The 21457-nt window shown below is 38.5% G+C and overlaps 1 protein-coding gene across 7 annotated transcripts in view; it reads left to right on the top strand.

Annotated features, from left to right (window-relative positions):
• LOC100114114 (potassium voltage-gated channel protein Shaker) overlaps positions 1 to 21457 on the top strand; it is a 594961-nt gene that overhangs the window by 87974 nt on the left and 485530 nt on the right. For all 7 annotated transcript variants that reach the window (XR_004345121.1, XR_004345120.1, XR_004345122.1 and 4 more), the window contains exon 2: positions 6742 to 6865. The gene's annotated coding sequence lies outside the window, so the exon portion shown is untranslated. The remainder of the gene's footprint in view (positions 1 to 6741; positions 6866 to 21457) is intronic.

The following is a 21457-nucleotide window of genomic DNA, read 5'->3' as shown; positions in this document are numbered from 1 at the left end:
CAAAATCGCTTGATAACAATAGCCCGTCGTCGACGTATAAAGCTAGGTAGACTTTGACTTCATCAAATAAGCCTGTATAAATACATTTATCCGCCGTACTTTGCGAAAAACCTAGTCCTTTTATAAAACTATCAAATTTTTTATTCTAATAACGCCCAGATTGTTTCAATCCGTATATCGCTTTGTTTAGTTTTAACACGACATTTTTATCACTTATATCTAAGCCGTCTGGAATTCGCATGTATATGTTCTCCTTTAAGTCACTATTTAAGTAAGCGGTGCTTACATCGAATTACAATGACGCTAGGTTTTCTTTTGCCGCTATCGCGAGTAATACGCGTACTGATTCATAGCGTGCTACGGGGGAAAAGATTTCGTCATAATCAACGCCTGCAATTTGCGCAAAACCTTGAGCGCACAGACGCGCTTTATAGCGTGGCGTTTCCCAGAGCTTTTCATTTTTTATCTTGAATACCTAACTAAAACATATCGGTTTTCGCCCTTCAGGCAGTTTCGAGATTTCCCACGTTTTATTCTTCGCATGAGCTTCAAGCTCTTTATCAATAGCGCGTTTCCACAATTCGGAGTCTTCTCTGTTTAAAGCTTCTCGAAAATTATTCGGTGCTTCGTTGAAAGCCACACAAGCCTGGTACTCTTTCAGTAAACGAATAGTATCTCGGGAGCGTAAATTGTACGGTTCTGCTTCTGTCCGTACGTTCGGAGGCGTAGGCACTCGGTCCCCGTTTTGTGGTGACGCGCGTCCGTCAGCATCTGGATCGCGAATTTGTTCATCATCGATGGGATCGGCTATTCGCGCATCATCGTCTCGGTCAGCATCGTGATTGTCCTGCTCATCTATGTACTCTTTTTCGGAGCTATTGTCGATACGGAACCATGCATCATTTTCAGTCACGTTGCTCGACAAACTTTGTATTCTGTAATTTTCTGAATCGTTCTCGTAACCGATAAAAATTTGTTTCTTTGATTTTTCATCCCACTTTTTACGGAAGATACCGGGAACAAGTACGAAAGCAGGGCATCCGAACTGCCGCATGTATGACAAATTAGACTTCTTTTTTGTCCACAATTCAAACGTCGTTGCAGTATCGGATCGAGCACCAAGCGTTCTATTTAAAGTGTACACCGATATGTTCACGGCTTCAGCCCAAAGATTCTTCGGCAAATTACGCGCCAGAAACATAGTACGTGCACTTTCGATGATTGTGCGCATTTCGCGCTCAGCCCGGCCGTTTTGTTCAGGTGTATATGGTGCCGACGTGACTAGCTTAATTCCCCTTCTTTTTAAGAAATTTAGGACGTTTTTGTTTGTATACTCAGTACCGTTGTCGGTTCGTAAAACTTTGATCTCCTCTGTAAAATGATTTTTAGTTAAAATGACGAAATCTTTCACCGCATCAAACGTATCACTCTTATTTTTCAGGAAGTACACCCTGCGAAATCCAGACGACTCATCCTTGAAAAGCAAAAAATATTTTGCGCCTCCCACGGACGGAGTTTGCATTGGGCCGCAAAGGTCGGATTGAATAATTTCACCAGGGGCGGCATCAACAACTTTTTCGGCTTTTGTGAATGGAAGTTTGAATTGTTTACCGAGCGGACAACTTTCACAAAAGAAATCTTCTTTATCGGACAAAGTCACGCTAGATACTGCTGCATTTCTTAGCATCTTTTCAATCAAACTTCGATTCACGTGGCCGAGGCATTCATGCCATACTTTCAATGGTGCCTTAATTGCATAATTCGTTTCGATTTTATTATCAGATTTTATAAACATGCGGATCAAATTGTTACTTTCTTTTAAGCCTTGCGCCATAATATTCCTGTCATTCGAGTGGATAGTAGCTACATTTTCCTTAAAATTAATTAGACATCCATTTGACATACATACGCCGGTAGACATTAAGTTCTTTTTAAGAGTGGGTATATACAATGCGTTTTTAATCATGCCATCGAGCCATGCTCCGTTAACTAACCTTTTAATAGGAATGTCACCGCGACCGTCAACGCTCACCTTTGCCCCATCGCCGAAGTAAACAAACTCGTCTCGGCACGGCTCGAATTCCGCGAACCAATCACGACGAAAACACATGTGACGAGAGGCGCCACTGTCAAGGATCCAAGAGTCCCTTTTGTCCGATTCTCGGAACCAAGTCGTGTCGTGAGCGGATATCAAAACATTCGCGTTATCTGTCTTCGATTCCTCGCAAACTACGAACGCGCTGAAATTCGCGGAATTCGAGTTCGACGATTCGCCCTTGTCGTTGCTCGGCGCTTTACTGGATTTGTTCAAACGCCTTCTAACAAAACAGTATTTCGCGAGATGTCCGCTCGTTTTACAGAAAGTACAGAATTTATCTTTCTTACGCTGATTGTCTCCGTTCGCGTTGCTGGAACGATGATTATCTTTGCTTCGATCTTGACTAGAGATGTTTGTTGCAGCTAAAGCGGTGTTGACGTCGTCCATAATAGTCATCCGGGCTTCCTCTCGAAGTATCCGATCTCGAAGCTTGTCCAGCGTCTGGTCCGTCGTCGCCACACTGTCCCATGCTGAGACAAAAGGGCTGAACTTGGTCGGTAGAGTCCTAAGTATCTTGGCCATTATCTACTACTTGAGTTGGTGGTTCAGGCTTTTTCTCCGTTCCATCGACAACGTTGAGAAGATCGTGAGCCAAGAGTATCGCTTTTATCTGGAATTTCCAGAGCTGGAAATTTTGTCCATTGAATTTTGTGATGTTCCTGAGGTCCGATATTTCCGACATCTTGAATACTCAGCACAAAGAGGAACACACAGGTGCGAAAAAAAAACATTAGTGCGAAAAAACTTCTCACAAAGTGTCGTATTAACCTCACAGTCAGAATCACGATGATCTGGGCCCATAACCTGTTGAAGCACGCAGGTTAAATGAGTAGACGCAGGTTGAGAAGAATGAATTTTATTTATTAAAGAAACAAAGGTGCGCAACGAGTGGCCTGCTCGGAGGTTCGGAGCGATCTGCTGAGCTCGAGGGCTTGACGCGTTAGTGGGCAGCAATGACCATACGCGTGTACATTAACACTATCGATACAATGAGCGATAGAAAATACAAAAGTTCGTTAATCTTAACACATTTTATATGGATATAGCGGTGTATTTATTGAGAGATGCTGTTATTAAATTTTTCTTCGCAGGAACATTCAATTTTTAAACGTAGCAATGTTTGTTCAAAACTTCATGACTTCAGGGGGGAAATTCGGGGGGAAACGCACACATTTATAATATAGAGAGAAGAGATATGACTAAGGGAGTAATTATGGGAGAGTAATTGAGGGGGAGTAAATGCGGGGGAAAATTCTTGAAACGGCGACAGCAGCGAAGTTTCTTTTATAATACAGAGAGATTTATTGTATGTTTTGATATATCTCCTATAAATGTTAAAATTTAGTTCGTTCTTTGCAATTGAGTTATAACTTAAAAATATCAATTTTGATATTACGAGCGAGTCTTTTGGCTAGTTTTACATAAAAAGCATGCTTTGCACAATTTGTTTTGGATATTTAAGGACTCAAATGAAAGGTAATTTCGTAAAAAATAAAATGGTACCTTTTTCAATTCAGCGCCGCACCCCTATTCAGGTGTAAAATTGACTTTATTTATGAAAAATATTTCATCCCCTAAGGTTTTTTTGAAATTTGACAAACTTTGCACAATTTATTTTTATTTTCAGTTATGCTAATCGAAAAGTCGTATAAAAAGACACCCATTCACACAATTTTTATTTCAGGGCCGCTCCCTTAACAGAGCAAAAAATATTAATTACGGAATTTCACAAAAATGGCCGTAATAAAAGTATTGGCAAAATCGATCGCTTTGCACAATTTTTCCGGGGGATTCGGGGTTTAAAATCAAAGATTATTGTGTTAGCATCAATATTTGTTACGTCATAGGTTAAATAAGAAAATAATAAAAATTTAAATAAAATAAAATAACGACGCAGCTGCGTGATATAAAAAATTATATTTTTCGTAGAGCTTAAGAACAGGCGTGCGTCCGGACAGCGCATTTAGGCAGTCCGAAGAAATAGCCATTAAGAGCGCGCGCAGGTACAGCGATTGGGATCGGTATACGGCGGGCAGCGGCCCTATCGTAGAATTTGTGCGCAGCCGGGAAAAACCAAAGTATCTGGGGAAATTGCGAGCGACAATCTGGCGCCTCAAGTTTTAGAGTCTTTGCGCCACAGAATGCGAAGCCGTGCAAAGCAAATTTAAAATTTTAAAAGTAGAATATTCATAATAAATAACATAAAAATTTAGATTCATATAAAGTATGGACAGTTGAAAAGTATTAAGTTGCAACTGCCCTTATTTTATTTATTTCAAAGATAAAGTAGAATTCGTATTCGTGGTGTAGAAAGAAATTTATACTCGCACATTTATACAGGATTTACGATATGTTTTTAGTTAAATAGATAGTTTATAATAAACTAGTTAAAAATAGCAGTTAGATTATAATAATAATATCAAGTTTAAATAATAATAGAATATTGTAATAAAGTTTGAAATTTAAAAATATTAAGTTATAATAAATTTGAATTGATTGCAATAATAAATGAAAATCATAGTTGATATTTATTATATTATATAAGCAAAAATGTAAAATTTACAAATTATTATAAAATAACAAATAGAAAAGTTGAAAATGGTACAGGGAGGGTCATCTTGCGGGAAATCGGCAAGGCAAATAGCGAAGGTGGAACGGAAGAAGATCGGAAAAGGCGGTAGCCAAGCGGAAAGTAGCGATGCTAAAGGTCTATGACCGATATAGAGGGCGCAGATGCGGACCCAAAGGGATGAGGCCTATGGAAAAGATGCGACGCGGGGCAAAGGGAAGAAAAGCGTGCGAAGAAAAGTTCAGTCTGTAGGAGATTCGGGTCGAGGAGTTCAGCCGAAGTGGCTGCTCCCAAGCAACATATAAGTTTTAAAATTTTGTATTACAAGCCGTGGTGGCTAAAGAGTGGACAACATATTTGTTAAGATTTCAAAATATACATTACTAAAACATACTTGTAGTAAAGTTCATTTAATTATTTTTTTGGGACATACATCAATCACTAAAAATTTTATCATCTATTAAAAACAAGAAGGAAGGAGTTAACAGTCTAGAAATTTCTGAATTTGCTGCAATCTTCTAACAAGAAAAGTAAGTGAAAATTATATAAGTTAATTAATAAATATCTAAAGGTTTGAGAATTTGTAAAGTGAGCAGGCTTCGAACGCTGCTGCCTATTTTACAAATATATTTTGGGAGAACTTGTCGAGTTGACTGGAGGGTTGATTGGACTTCGCTTGTCGGAGGCCTTTGACCTACAGTTCAACAAGACCCGTTCATTAGTTTGGGAAGGGTTTTGAATAAATTTACGCGGAATATTAAAATAAATAAGGGAGAGACTCCATCCCGAGTTCAGCGGAAGCTGACTTAAAACGGAGAATATTACATTATGCGCCGACGTTCGGACGTTCGTTGTACGATCGTTGTAGTATGTAAAGTTTAGTTATTATTTTGTCGTAATAATAAGTATTTTTGTTGCTTATTTTACACTTTAATCATCATATCGTTTTTAATTGTTATTCATAATAATTATCAAACAAAATTATATACAAATTTACTAAACCATTATAAAAATTAATTTAAATATTTGATAATAGTACATATTGAAAAAAGTATTTAATCTTATCACATCACATCGCAAACCATATTAAAATGATAAAATATTATACTGACATATTTTATGCAAAAGAAGTAATTTTGACATATTTTATTCTTGTAAAACCTGCCCCACAATAAAAAATTATTAACATATTTTATTCTTGTAAAACCTGCCCCACAATAAAAAATTATTAACATATTTTATATAAACGAATATAATGTTCGACTACTTTTTTCTTTTCAAACATGCTCTACAACGAAACATCCCTACTGAAAAAAGCAGATGACAATCAGCTGATTATTAGCTGATAATCTACTGATAATCGTATCAAAACGTCAGCTGATTATCAGGTGATATCAGCTTCATATTTTTATTTAAGCTGATAGTTACAAATATACGTTTATATGAGATAAAATGATAATTATAATCAGCTGATTATCAGGTGATAATCATTAAAAAATTTATAACATTCAGTAGATTTTTTCGAAGTTGTTTTAAATTAATAAAATTTATAAAAATCACATAATTTAAAACAACTTATAATGAAAAATATATGATTTGCGAGCGAAGCGAGCGTTATTAGTCTTATATTTCCCCTCTTGTGCTCTCCTCCTCATGAGCTGTTCAAAACGTTTACAAACCTCCCACATATTTTTTCACATGAGTATTCCAAAGAGTTGTTATTCACATCAAAAACTTAATATTGTTACGTAAGAAAGAGAGGACGGACAGGAGACGAGTTGGAAAGCGAAAAAAAGTAGACGCGGACGGGTTTGAACCCAGGGACCTAAGATTAGCAAGCAAGAGCTTTAAACGCGGAGCTAACGTCTGCGATGCATTCGGACGTTGCGCTTTGTAGTACGGCTCAGCAGACTCTTATCGCTGACTTGTCTCGCCGTTGGCGTTGCAGACGTGTGAGTCTGTAACAATATATTTGGTTTTTTGTTTCAAAATACCAATCAATGATGGTTGCATCTACTTACTATCCAATAATTCATTATTTTTAGTTCTATTAATATCTGAATTGTATTAACAGATCACTACCAAAATTAATCAGTCAAGATGATAATGGTCCTAATTCTCAAAATCAGTATACGGGTGTTGCACATTTTGAACCAATACCCCACGATCATGACTTTTGTGAAAGAGTTGTCATTAACGTGAGTACATAATATATACATATCTACAATAAATTTTAGACACTATTTAAATACGTATTATTTATTTGAACAAGAAGTTTCCACCTATATAGATCTAAGTAAATTTAATGTGAAAAATGGCTCACGCAGACTCTGCAGTTGAATTTCACTTGACCGTCGCTAGTTTCCACCGCAACGCAGACTCGACCCGAAAATCTAGCTCGATCCCTGCAGGCCTCCACCTCGGTGCAGATTCAAGCTGAGGTACACGTCGAAGCCATAGCCCCCGAACACCCGCTAGAGCTATCCGCAAAGATCCAGACACCTCCAACTACACCCAAAGAGACAGCATCGGAGAGACCGTTCCCGCCAAGGAATGAACAAGCCACCGAGAATGGCATTGAGAACGCTGGGGCTAACGTCATCATTGACACTTTGATGGAAGTCGAGCCAACAACACCACCTGCGCAAGCAATATCCGGAAGACGCGCGGGAGATCCAACACTCACTGGGTGGATGCGCATTAATGGCCATGACGTCAACGTCCTGCCTTCGCTACACGGATGCTTCAACTGCAGTAGACGCCATCATTATCGCAATTGCCCACATCCAGCCACCGTCTTCTGCTACCGATGTGGCCGCAGGAACGTCATAGTACGCGACTGCCCACACTGCGCATCAGGATGGCGAGAGGAAGGGCCTTACATCCGTCATCTCAGGACTCACGTTCCCCGTGACCAACCGCTCCTTCCCAGAGAAGGCCTCGCCGAGTTGCAGCAGCTCTCTCAACGACCAAGACATACCTTCACGCGTATGGAGCCAATAACCGTGGTTATCTAATGTAGAAAGTTATCTTATTTTTGCTACCTTTTATATTCTAGTTTACCTTTTCTAGAATATTAATTTTGTTCCAAGTATTATTTAGTTTGAAGTTCCTCCGTCTGATTAATCGTTAATCAGACGCATCGCAAAAACTAGCATTCAATAGCTTGTAACGTGCATAAAGTGGTTGCATTATTATTATCAAAATAGTCGACTAGGTTATCTAATAACACCGGCACACAAAATAAAAAAAGTTGTCTGCGCGAGAAATCAGACCTATCTATCTTTATGTTTTTCGGGTCGCTGAATTCGAATATAAGGTCAGTTAGGCCCCATCACGTCAGGGTCAAGGTCAGTTGGAGGTCAAATTAAGAAGAAAATGTTTAAAAAAATTAAAATGCCATATATTCATGTTTTTTGGTCGCTGAATCCAAATCCGGAATCAGTTTGGCCCCATCACGTCAGGGTCAAGGTCAGTTCAAGGTCAAACTGAGAAGAAACAGTTTAAACCGATTAAAATGTCATATCAAAACTTTCCAAAAATGGAAAAAGATACCGAAAAATTATAAAAAATCTTATTTAATCACATAATATCTTCCTTGTGCACAGAGAAAAGTTGCTTTCGTTTATATTTTTTTCTTATTTTGCTTTTTTTCCACTAGCTTAGTAACTCTCCATGTCTTTCTTTACTCCTTTTTTCTCTTGTAACGAACTCTTTTTACTTCAAATGACCTATGCAATGGGTTTCTTTTTCTCTTTTTGTTATTTGTTTTAATCTCTCTCTTCAGTGTCCAGCAAAAATCTGCCATCATGTTGACATTCGATCTTCCTTGGTATCGATTCTCCATTACACTTATATCTTGATGAAATCGTTCTCCCTGTTCTTCACTGACATCTCCTAGATTAAGAGGGAAGTAATCAAGATGGGAATGTAAGAAATGCATTTTATAACTCATCAAGCAACCCAAATTTTTGAAATTCTCCAACATTTGTTCAACTAGTTCCTGATAGTTCTCACTCTTTATTTCCTAAAAAGTTCTCACGAACAGTTTTAAAACTTTGCCATGCAGCTTTTTCTGTGTCGTTTATTTTTGTGATAAATGTTTCGTCTTCCAATAGAGTACGAATTTGAGGACCATCAAAAATACCTTCTTTTAATTTAGCTTCACTTATTGCGGGAAAGATGTACTTTGTTTTGTTTTGTGTGTGGAGAATATGTATTAGAAAAAAACATGAGGTCATTATCTGAAAAGTTTAAGTTGATTTACAGTGAATGCTTTGGTATTGAAGTAGCCAATCAAAATGTAAACTGGGTGCCACAAAAAGTTTGCAGTAGATGTTATACGATGGTAACACGCTGGCAAAGAGCTAAAACAGAAAGAAACTTGAAATTTACAAAACCAATGTTATGGTCTTCTCCAACGTGTCAAAATGACTGCTATTTTTGTATGACTAATACCAAAGGTTTTAATACGGCTACTAAATCTAAAATTGTATACGCAGACGTTTATTCAGTAGTAAAACCTGTGAGAATAGAAGTCAGGGATAAAACTGTTAGTATCGAACCCTTGGATGTGGACCGCTCAGGCGAAGTAGAAGAAATGCAAGTTGATGAGTCCTGTGACGAAGAAGGTTCTGAGGTTGAAGAAGAATCTGACGAAGAATCCTCAAACGAAGAATACCTGCCAGCCAGTACAAGAAAAGCTCCAGAAACCTTTAACCAAGAAGAGTTAAGTGATCTTATTCGAAATTTAGGATTACCTAAAGATGGAGGAGAATATCTAGCGTCAGTTCTTAAAACGAAAAATCTGTTAGCAAAAAGAACAACGGCCTCTTTTTATCGAGATAGAGAAAAAGAATTTAGGAATTTTTTTACGAACGATGAAGAGAATTCGTTGGTATATTGTATAGATGTTAAAGGTTTAGTCGATGCAATAAAACCGAATACGTATAAAGACGAGGAATGGAGACTTTTTATTGATTTGTCAAAACGAAGTCTGAAAGCTGTTCTGCTTCATAACGGAAACAGGTTTGCATCCATTCCCATAGCTCACTCGACTAAGCTGAAAGAGACTTATGAAAATTTAGAAATTGTATTGGAAAAAATAAAGTACTTGGAACATCAATGGAAAATTTGTGGTGATCTTAAAATTGCAACCATGATCTTAGGACAACAATCAGGTTTTACTAAAAATCTCTGCTTCTTGTGTTTATGGGATAGTAGAGACAGGGTAAATCACTACGTTAAGAAAGTATGGTCAACTAGAACACATTTTGAACCAGGATCGAGGAACATTATACGTACGCCATTGATTGACCCATCAAACTATCTGCTACCACCACTTCATATCAAACTTGGCCTCATGAAGCAGTTCGTCAAAGCTCTGGATAAAGATGGCGATTGTTTCCAGTATTTGGGAGAAAAGTTTCCCGCAATAAGTGAAGCTAAATTAAAAGAAGGTATTTTGATGGTCCTCAAATTCGTACTCTATTTGAAGACGAAACATTTATCACAAAAATAAACGACACAGAAAAAGCTGCATGGCAAAGTTTTAAAACTGTTCGTGAGAACTTTTTAGGAAATAAAAAGAGTGAGAACGATCAGGAACTAGTTGAACAAATGTTGGAGAATTTCAAAAATTTGAGTTGCTTGATGAGTTATAAAATGCATTTCTTATATTCCCATCTTGATTACTTCCCTCTTAATCTAGGAGATGTCAGTGAAGAACAGGGAGAACGATTTCATCAAGATATAAGTGTAATGGAGAATCGATACCAAGGAAGATGGAATGTCAACATGATGGCAGATTTTTGCTGGACACTGAAGAGAGACATTAAAACAAATAACAAAAAGAGAAAAAGAAACCCATTGCATAGGTCATTTGAAGTAAAAAGAGTTCGTTACAAGAGAAAAAAGGAGTAAAGAAAGACATGGAGAGTTACTAAGCTAGTGGAAAAAAAGCAAAATAAGAAAAAAATATAAACGAAAGCAACTTTTCTCTGTGCACAAGGAAGATATTATGTGATTAAATAAGATTTTTTATAATTTTTCGGTATCTTTTTCTATTTTTGGAAAGTTTTGATATGACATTTTAATCGGTTTAAACTGTTTCTCCTCAGTTTGACCTTGAACTGACCTTGACCCTGACGTGATGGGGCCAAACTGATTCCGGATTTGGATTCAGCGACCAAAAAAACATGAATATATAGCATTTTAATTTGTTTAACCGTTACTTCCCAATTTGACCTCGAACTGACCTTGAACCTGATGTGATGGGGCCTAACTGACCTTATATTCGAATTCAGCGACACGAAAAACATAAAGATAGATAGGTCTGATTTCTCGCGCAGACAACTTTTTTTATTTTGTGTGCCGGTGTAATTAAGAAGAGTGATTATAACGCACCAAAGTGTCCTTAGGTTTGCTAAAGCTATCTTTATTATAATTCATTATAGTTCATCTTAGATATATCGATCATTTAAAATAAGATGGTCTCTGTGTTACCATAGTACTTAAGTAATACCATTAAATAAATAATCTTTTCTACTTTTCTATCAAATGAAGCGCCATATGATTACTAAAATAAACGGTTTGTGTCCTCATCACCTGAACCTACTCCGTTCTATGGGGCTTCCAACCGCCCCACTAGGTTAAGTTAGAATTAAGTTAGTCTTAAGAATTAGCTTTAAGAAAACCACTTCTTTTCCCACCCCTTGATGAGTTGTGTGTGAATTAAAGAGAGACGGTTGATCTGCCACGCGTGAGTTTAGCCTTGAGACTCGCTTTCACCCGCGGGGTCGGCCGGGGAGTTTGACGGAGCGATTCGCTGACTCGCTCCTTTCCCCGCGGAGGTAAGAGTTGTAACACGGCAAAATGTCGCCGTGTAACAACGACGTTCGTCGCGGTCGGGGTAAAGTGTCTCAAGGTTACCTGTGTGAATAAGAGAGTGAACGTGTCTAAGTGCGTCGTTTATTTTTTGGGTGAACGACGAGAGGGGAGCAGTGGCTGCGACGGACTGACTGAGCGACCTTTCACCTCGACAGGGCGTTCAAGTCAGCCCCGCGCACCGGAAGACAGCCGACGCAGGTGGCGGAGTCCTTCGTGGGGTCTACCTTTAGAGAGTTAGAATGGTTAGGTTAAATCTCTATCTTCTACACTCCCTAATAGGAGATAAGGGAGGGAAAGGCGAACGGACCAGGTACAAAGAATAAAGACAATGCTGAGAGCTGATTGTGACTAGATTATAATTATTTATGTACAGGATGACTAGGTCTGTTCGATCCGACGGCCAGGCCGTAACTAATTCACGAAAGTGACAAAGCTTCTAAGCTTCCCTCGCGCTCGCCACGTCGTAGTGCTCCGCTAGGCGGCGCGTCGTGCCACATGTGGTGGTAGGAGGGGACCGCCACATACCTACGTGAGCGTCTGATGCAGCAGGACCAGCGTAATGGCAGCTCGCCCGCACGAACGCCAGGAACAAAAACTACAGCGTCTCGCGTTCGTAGTGACAGATGTCGCCCAAGTCAAGAGCCCTGACAATGGGGCATTGGGAGTCACTACGGGTTCCGCAGTCAAGAGTTATCTTGGTTGTCTGCGGGTGAAAGGCTGTCTGTGTGCTACGAGAATTCGAATTTCGCGGCTATCTGCTTCGAAATCGTGTCTGCGGGGCTATCTGCACGCATGCGCGACCGTGCGACTCGGCAACGGCGCGCGAACCGATAGTGTTGCGAGCGAGCGGGCCGCCGGGCCGCGACGCGTTGACTAATCAGCGCGCGCGTGGTACAGCGGCTAGGGAGAGCAGAGTGGCGGCCGCGAGCCGCGAGCGCTCAAGCCGGCACTCGCCTGCCCCGACTGCTCCCGAACGGACGTGCCTCAACTTCAACCTCACCCGGTGTTCCAGCTAGAAGGATTTAAGGTCAGTGAATCGTTTTTCGTTTTCTCCGGTCGTATCCGTCTCGCGGGTGAACGGCAGTTTCACGTTCGGTTTCGCGAACAAAAAGATTATCTCGTGTACGCGTTAGTTACCTCCGGATCGCTGTCTTTATCTCTTTATCTCTTTGTATTGTGTTCCGTCGAAGTATTGTGTTGTCTCGAGTAATAAGCGAAGTGTAGAATTAAGGATTTTTATGATTTGTTGTTTGCTTGTCGGAGTTGCCTTTGTTCACGGGTTATCTTAGCAAGTTGTACGAGTCGATTATAAGTTGTAAGAATTTACTAAGAATACAGTTCCGTCTGATAAACCACGTATCTCTATTATCCCGAACCGCCCACTCTCCTTATCGTTTTTCGGGGCTGCATCTAGCCGAGCAAACCACGTGCAAAAAACCTCGCGCCGGGAAACAAAGAGTCGCGAGACTCTGGCGTTCACGAGGAGCGCCTGGCGCCACCGGGTCATTTTCCAAGCCCCGAGCGAGGGATTGCACCGTAACTGGGATTACATGAAAACCCAAGTTACAGTTTACAAACATTTTTTCGAAAATATTATATAGGATTGTTATTCAATCGAAATTGTTGGTATTAAATATGAAATTCAGTAGCATAGATTATGATATACGTATCATAACACTGCGAAACTAATCAAATGCAAGGGCTTTTATATTGACTCGTTCTAGCTTCATAAACGGAATCGTGTGACGTCTGTCAGGTATCAAGTAAGCATAAGGCCAAAGGAAGCAGCAACCGTTTAATTGTAGTCAGAGTATAGACCCTAATACACACGGGCAGTATACGTAAGTCTACGCGCCGATCGTATGTGCCGCTCCGGAGACATGACACCGCCTAATCATAGCAACGAGCGATAAAGTCCCACTCATGCATAGCAACAGAGTCTATAGTCCCCAGTGTGGCTAGGCGCCACCTCTCCGGCCCTCATGCTCTCCTAATACCTTTTAGCTTTCTGCGACTCTGCAATTTGATGAATTAAATAAGGAGATAATTAATTTCCGACGCGATGTATTTTGATTGTGTCTATTGAACTTTTGCAAGTGTTTTTGTGCTAATTGGTGACATTCATTCTATTGATTGTGTTGTCATGATAGTGTATGTATAGCATTTCTGAAAATATTAATGTGTAATCATTATGTACTTTATTGATAATTTGTGTATTTGCTATTTAGAAATTGTGTCTTGTGTTTATGTGATGGATTGCAAGAGGCGATTTCTCATCGTTATTTTTTATGCAACGTGCATGCTCTTTTTTTCTATGTTTGAGTGTTTTGGTGGTCATTCTTATGTATGTGGCATCACAATAATTGCAATCAATCTTCTAAACCGTCTAGACCTTTAGTCGTTAATGTCATCCTTGTCCCCTGTGTCTTTTCCTAATTTGATGTATTTATTAAATTTGTCTGTTGTTTTCTTGATAATGTGCAATGTTATTTTTACGTAGAATACCTTTAATTTTTAAATTTGTGAAATAGTATTGTAGTTTGAAAAAGTGCGCTTTGTGTTGTTATGACTATTGTTGTTGTTGCTATCGATTAGTTTGTTATTAATGTATGCTAATCTCTCATTAATATATTTACTAGCAAGAAACGCTCGCTCCGCTCGCGATTTACATATTAATAAAAATGATATGTAATTATTTTACGTGTCATTATTCAATATAACTCCTAATATGCATCCCAATATTTCTTCAATATGCATTTCTCCCAATTCGTAAATCTCCCATTAATCTCCCGTCTTTAAAAAGGAAAAACAATTGAATATATGAGGTTTTAAAAGACAATACTTAAGTCGTATATCAGATATTGCGTATTTCTTGAGTATTTACTTGTTCGGGTTATGTAAGAGCGGGAGGGTGAATTTTGAATTTCGCGCCGTAGCGCGGCGAGCACTTCAGCGAGAGCGGTCGAGCGCATGCACGCGCTGATGTGGGCCTCTCCCGTTTGCGCGGGCTCCGGCACGAGGGAGCACGTGCAGTTCAGTTCTGACAGCTCCTCTCGAGTAATCAGTTGACTTTTGCGCTTTTGTACTTGCAATTGCAAAAGCCTCTGTGTAAATTGCGAGCGAATAGAGTCGTCATCATCGTCCTTTTCAGGACGATCGACACTCTTTATTGTATCACCGAGCGTTGCGTAGTGTGTGTGTATTTTGCGTGCGGTGTGCGGATTGTGTGAATTCTTCGAGTGTTGGGATTTCGGCCACGTGTGAGCTTCCTCGCTGTGTCGATCTCCACCCGGCGATTGCTACCTACGCGGCAGGGCTGAAAAGGCCTGCCCGTGGTACAGCATTGGTTCCCTCGAGACGTCGAGGCGTCCTGCGACCGAGGAAGGTGCATCCCATCAACGTACGGCCAGGGCTTTACGTCGTGCCGTCCACGTCTCGTTTTGCGTCTAAGGTAGGAGAGCTCTCCAGCGTGCGAAAGGTACCTCGCGGCGATAGAATTAAGCTACTTGCGTTTCTTTCTCGGTTGTTGTCTATAGTAGAGTCTCTCTTTTTTTTATATAAGCGTACATTGTAATTGCGTTTCTCTCTATTTGTTTAGTCTATCCTAGAGTCACTTTTCTTTGTATAATTTCCTTATTTCTAAAATAAAGCTATAGGCTTGTCCCGGCTTTTCTCTCTACTCCGTGAGAGTTTTTACGCCGCGGCAAGTCGTCTTTTTTCTCCCGCGGAATTCATTGTATTTTGCGTTGATTTATTCATCCAAGCTTCCCTCACTCATTCCACCATTTTAATTTAATATATATATATATATATATATATATATATATATATATATATATATATACAGGGTGACCCAATTTAAACGGGCACCGGTAATAACTCGTCAGGGACAGCTTTAATCGAAAAAATGGTAGAGACCAAAGTTGTAGGATATCGAGGGGGAAGTCAGATGGTGACCTTGAATTTGACTTTGAGATCGATTTTCAAGGTCATTTGAAGATCAACGTTGATTTTTTAAATAGGAACCCTATTTTTTTTATTGCGGGAATGGAAAGAGCGGAAAATTTTACGTTCAGAATGGTATTTTTGGTTGCGGTATCGAAGGTCATCTCAAGGTCATGCGGCTAGTTCAACACGATCCACCAGGGTAACTCCTCTGGCAAGGACCTAATCAAAAAAATGGTAGAGACATAAATCGTACGATATCAAGGGGGTGCGTAACTGCGACCTCAAATTTGACCTGTCTTTAAAGGTCATTTCAAGGTCAAATTGATTTTGTCTTCTTTCAAAGAGGTCTCATATTTTCGACTCCGGGTTCTGAAAGCCCGTGAAATTTTGTGTTTTAAACAAAGTCGTCTACTTAACATCGAAGAAAGAAATTTTAACATCTAGCGTACCATTTCCTGTCATGACCATGACCTTGAAAATAGATCTCAAGGTCAAATCCAAGGTCACCATCAGACTTCTCCCTCGATATCCTACAACTTTGGTGTCTACCATTTTTTTTATTAGGGCCTTGACAGAGGAGTTACCCTGGTGGATCGTGTTGAACTGGCGAGTTATTACCGGTGCCCGTTTAAATTGGGTCACCCTGTATATAATTTGAATTCACTAGCTTTTGTTCATTACTTATAAAAAATTGTCTATCAAGGTAAGAAAAATCTTAAGTAATTACTTAAAAATGTAAAATTCTTAAACAAAGCAAGTGAAGTCTTACGTATTACTTAATTCTTAAGTAGTTACTTAATTTTTAAGAAAATACTAAAAAATATCTAAATCTCAGATAAATATTGATTGATTTTTAAATTATATTTGAATGTTTCTTTTCTTGCACAAAGAAAAAGCTTTTGATCTACATCAATTTTCATATCGCGTTAGAAATATTTATTATTTTCTGGCTAGCCTTATTTAATGAGCCTATCAAGTAGAGTAATACTACAGAAGAAGAGTTGAAAAAGAGACACGAGAGATTGGTCCTGCTCCTTTTCGCGTTTGAGCGGCTGTTAGCGATGGAACAAAGTCATTTTTCTTGTTCATTTTCAAATAATTATTTCAAGACATTTCCAAAAGACATGTACACACATAACGTGTGTAACTATTCAGTTAGGTCAGTGCCGGCATTTGAAAAATAATAAAAATCAATTTAATGTTTTTTCACGTTTTGAGGGAAAATCTTATTAAATCTCAGCATGTTGTGGAAAATAAAGTAAGAGTAAATTGAAAATTTTCTACTTTCTAAAAGTATAAAATGTATTCTGGAAATTTTAAAAAAAGTATATACTTTTTTCTCCAGCAAAAACGATTAGTGGAAATAATTGCGTGTACCAAAGTGTACCAAAGTATGCTACAGTATGTCAAAGTGTGCCAAAGTGTGCCAAAGTGTGCCAAAGTGTGCCATACTGTGCCAAAGTGTTCAAATTCGGAAATTTGCTGCACTTTGGCACACTTTGGCACACTTTGACACACATGGATTTTTCGGAAACATACATCTCTTTTTTGACAAAGTATGGCACAGTATAGCACAGTTTGGCACGGTATGGCACAGCATGGCACACTTTATTACACTTTGGCACACTTTGGCACACTTCGGTACAGTGAGATATATCCCGCCGCCCGCGCGCCAAAACATTGACACTGCACAATGCCGTCATATCGACGGCACGCGTGGAGCTTGAAGTCCCAGTTATTGGACGTAACAATAAATAATTTAATAAAAAAAAAAATTCTATCGTCGGTAAGACTTGAACCCGGGTCCTTTGGGTTAGTAAGCTGAAGGTCTACCATTGAGCCACAAGTACTCGTTACAGTTAATACAAAAATTTAAACTCATGTACTTCAAGCAGCTTTAGATACTTTTACAATATTAATTAACATTGCCCGTAATTGCCTTAAAGCTGCTGTCCGCCGTAAATGTTGGAAAAACATGCCTCAACAGAGGAATCCGTCGGGAATACAAGTTTTCCAGATTTCGTGCAAAAATTTTCTAAGTCCTCAATTTCCGAAAAACCCAGGTGTGTCAAAATGTGCCAAAATGTGCCATAGTGTGCCCTATGGGTTCAGGGTGAAAAGCCGAACCAAGACTGTTAAGTAAAAACTGATATGGCAGTCTGTTTCTAAATAATTGAACAAGTCTTAACACAAAATAACAGACATCCACTTTTAAAATCATGGATTTACCATGATTATGAGAGATTTGGTAGTTGAGAGTAACTGGCTCGCATACTGTTGAGATTGAAATACCTGCGCAAACCTCATCATTGGTGACTTTGAGCATCAATGACACTTTTCACACAGTAATTGCACTTGAACAACACAAAGTCAGTCAGTACAGCATGCTTGTACATACTGTATATTTATCATTCAACATTGACTGAAACTGTAAAAACTGTAGTTCTGTCTGCTATGCTATTCTGCTGTATAACATAGCAGACAGCCCCTACAATACGCGTCATATACTTCTAGTATGCCTGTGCCTGGCCTGAACCGCACGCCCATGTACAAAAAATTAAGAGAACTTCTACTACTCAGGTTTCAGTGTAGAAACTATGCATATTTCTCAACGGATTCTGGGTTTCATTTTTACCGAGTCGCTAGGGAACGGGCCAGAACTTATCGGCCATTTGATACCAGGGTTGTAAACGAAATATTAAAACGAGGATTCAAGCAAAATATAGATGCCGATCTCTCCTTATCAAAGCTCTTGATATACGATCGATATAGAGCTATTAGCAAATCTGTCTTTTATTGAATTCTTGCCAACGGTCATACTCAGCTTCGTGCACGTGGTTAATTTATTCGGAATCTGCAAAAGCAATATTTTGTGGACCTTGTAAGCTCTTCGGTGAGTCGCAACCCTTTACGTTAGAATACAGCAATTGGAGCAACATATATCAGCGTGTTAAAGAACACGAACAATCCAAGCAACATAAGACTTATTCTATAACGTATTGACAAAGATGTAAGGCCATAAAATGTATCGATAATAGTTTTGCGCAGCAAACCGAAAATGAAATTGAGTACTAGCGAAATATTTTAAGACGTATAGTTGCCGTTATTAAATCACTGTTATCTCGTGGCTTACCATTTCGAGGTGGTAATGAAAATTTCGGTTTACTTCATAATGGAAATTATATGATGACTTTAGAACTTATTGCTGAATTAGGTCCTTTTATTTCTATGCACATAAAATCTTAGGGTAACGCGGGTAAAGGGTCTGTCTCGTATCTTTCGTCGACTGTATGCGACGAGTTTATAGAATTAATGGCCAATTGCGAAAAAACTGCGAAAAAAAAATTGTTAATGGAATCAAAGCTGCTAAGTATTTTTCGATTAGCACTGACTCAACACCTGATATTTCCCATGTTGATCAGCTCATTTTTATAATACGATATGTGGACAAACAAGGTATTCCGATAGAAAGATTTATTAAGTTTATTTTAAGTGTGGTCATAAGTCTGAAGAACTCACGCAAGCTTACAGTATTAAACGAATTGGATTTAAATGTTAAGAATTGTAGAGGGCAGTCTTACGACAACGCGAGTAATATGTCGGGGGTGTACTCAGGAGTACAAGCTCGCATTAAAGAGCTGAATACTCTGGCTCAATATGTTCCATGTTCAGCGCACTCTTTAAATTTAGTTGAAATATGTGCTGCTGAATGTTGTAAAGCAGCGGTGCGTTTTTTCTCTGCTTTACAACAACTGTACAACTTTTTCTCAGCTTCTACGCATATATGGGAACTACTCATGGCTATGCTAAAAGCAATAGAAAAAAAATGTACCGTCAAAAACTTGTCTCAAACTAGATGATCAGTGCGGCATGACGCGTGTAATAGTATATGTGAATCGCATACTGAGATTTTATCTATTTTGGACAAAATTTCTAGCGACAAAAATGGAAAACCCTTGACGCGAAATAAAGCTTTAGAAATTCACGATTCTCTTAACTCGTTAGAAAGTTGTTTGATTGCCTTATTTTGGAACGATATATTAAATCGATTTAATATTGTTAACAAATCGCTTTAATCGCCATCAAGCGAAATATCGACAGTCGTTGACCTGTATAAATATTTTGACATCAGAGTTTGAGTATTACGAGAACAAGGCAAAAGAAAAATGTGGAACAGGGGAGTACACTTCTGACAATTCAAGAAAACGTAAACGCAAAACTTTTTTTGACGAGTCTAATTCATCTTGTGATACTTCGTATAGTGCAAGCGACGATATGGGCATAAATGTTTATTATGCTATTTTATATAATTTAACAGTCAATATTAAAAAACGAAGCGAATGCTATATAAAATTAAACGATGAATTTGGATTTTTAATGCAACTTGTCACTTTGAGCAATGAAGTAATTTTACAAAAGGCAGAGGCATTGATAAGTTCGTATCCTGATGATTTAGAACTTACTTTCGGTATCAAATGCCAGAATTTCGGAGCCCATTGAAAGCCAATACAACTAGTGAAATCATCGGCAGTGACGTTATGTAAATTTATCTGCAAAAATAATTTTAAGGATATTTATCTTAATGTGAACATTGCCCTTTCCATGTTTTTATGCATGATGGTATCTAACTGTATCGGCGAGCAATCATTTTCGACATTATGCCGAGTGAAAAATTATTTACGATCTACGCTAAGTGATAAGAGGCTCAATTCACTTGCAATATTATGTATAGAAGCAGAATTAAACCAGCAGTTAGATTTCCACTCCCTTATTCATAAGTTCTCTGTTAGCAAAGTACGCAAAATAAAGTTGTAAATACTGACTCATTTATAGAAAATAAAGTTATTATGTTTAAAATTAATACAATTATTTCAAAAAACTTTTTACACTTAAAGTTAATTACAATTAAAAAAACCGCTGCCAATTTATTGGCACGTAGCTTCCTCCAACTAAAGTTATAAATCTAATAAATAAAATATTGTTTTAATATACAGTATAATCTGTCTCTAATGTATTAGGCGGTTTTTAATACATAATTTAATATATAAGTTTTGGATAGTTCATTGTCTAAAAGTTTGCAGACCCCTCTGTTTTTTTATTGTAGAATACGAACACTGCCGTCAATTTTTTCACAGAATATATCAGTATGACATGAATTCATAGTGTTGGAGTGAATCTCCTGGGGTGAATAAACACGGAGGAATAACACTTGGTTTGTGTAGTAAAGAGCTTTATTGATGAAGAGTAGGTAGTCTCGAGCAGCGGAGCTATTGTCACAACGGTGGTCAGCAGGAGAGAGAGTGCGGGAGAGCCCGAGCTCAAACGAGCGAGCGTACGTTTCACTGAAACGACGCCAGACGGCAGCAGATGGCGCAGTGAACCTGCTTTGAATCAGGCGGCACGAAGACTCGCCAACACATAGGGAGGAACTTTAACGACGTGCAACGACACCCCTATAAGAGGAAGCAAAAGTTTTGAGAAAAATCGGTTTTTACACTTTAGCTCTTTGCTTGAAAACCAATTGACGAAATTGTTTAAAATTTTAGCAGCAGATAGATTTTTTTATGGTAAATCACCAAATAAAATTTTAAAGCGTTTGACTACATTGTTTTAAAGATATAAGAAATAAAAAAATTTTCAAAAGAAAATTGAAACCTTGATATCTTAAGAACCATAGGGGTTTGGAAGCTGCGCAATGAGCCAAAACACATAAAATACCTACTTCTTCCCAAAATCTCAAGTGCAATAAAGCCTTTTTACGTCCGTAATCGAGGCACGAAAAATACTTATTTTTTCAGTTTTTGATTTATTATTAAAAAAATAAGTAGTCAAATCACTTGAAATTGTAATGGGATATAGTTTGACATATGACCCATCGACATGATTTTTTTCGTGAGGTTATGATGTTTAGTTTCAGAGGTATGAATTTTTAAAAAATCACCTTTTTCATTTTA

The sequence above is a fragment of the Nasonia vitripennis genome (genome assembly GCF_009193385.2).
Source record: "Nasonia vitripennis strain AsymCx chromosome 1 unlocalized genomic scaffold, Nvit_psr_1.1 chr1_random0005, whole genome shotgun sequence".
Taxonomy (NCBI): domain Eukaryota; kingdom Metazoa; phylum Arthropoda; class Insecta; order Hymenoptera; family Pteromalidae; genus Nasonia; species Nasonia vitripennis.
Note: the sequence above shows the minus strand (reverse complement) of the source record. Positions and strands in the feature narration are given on the sequence as shown.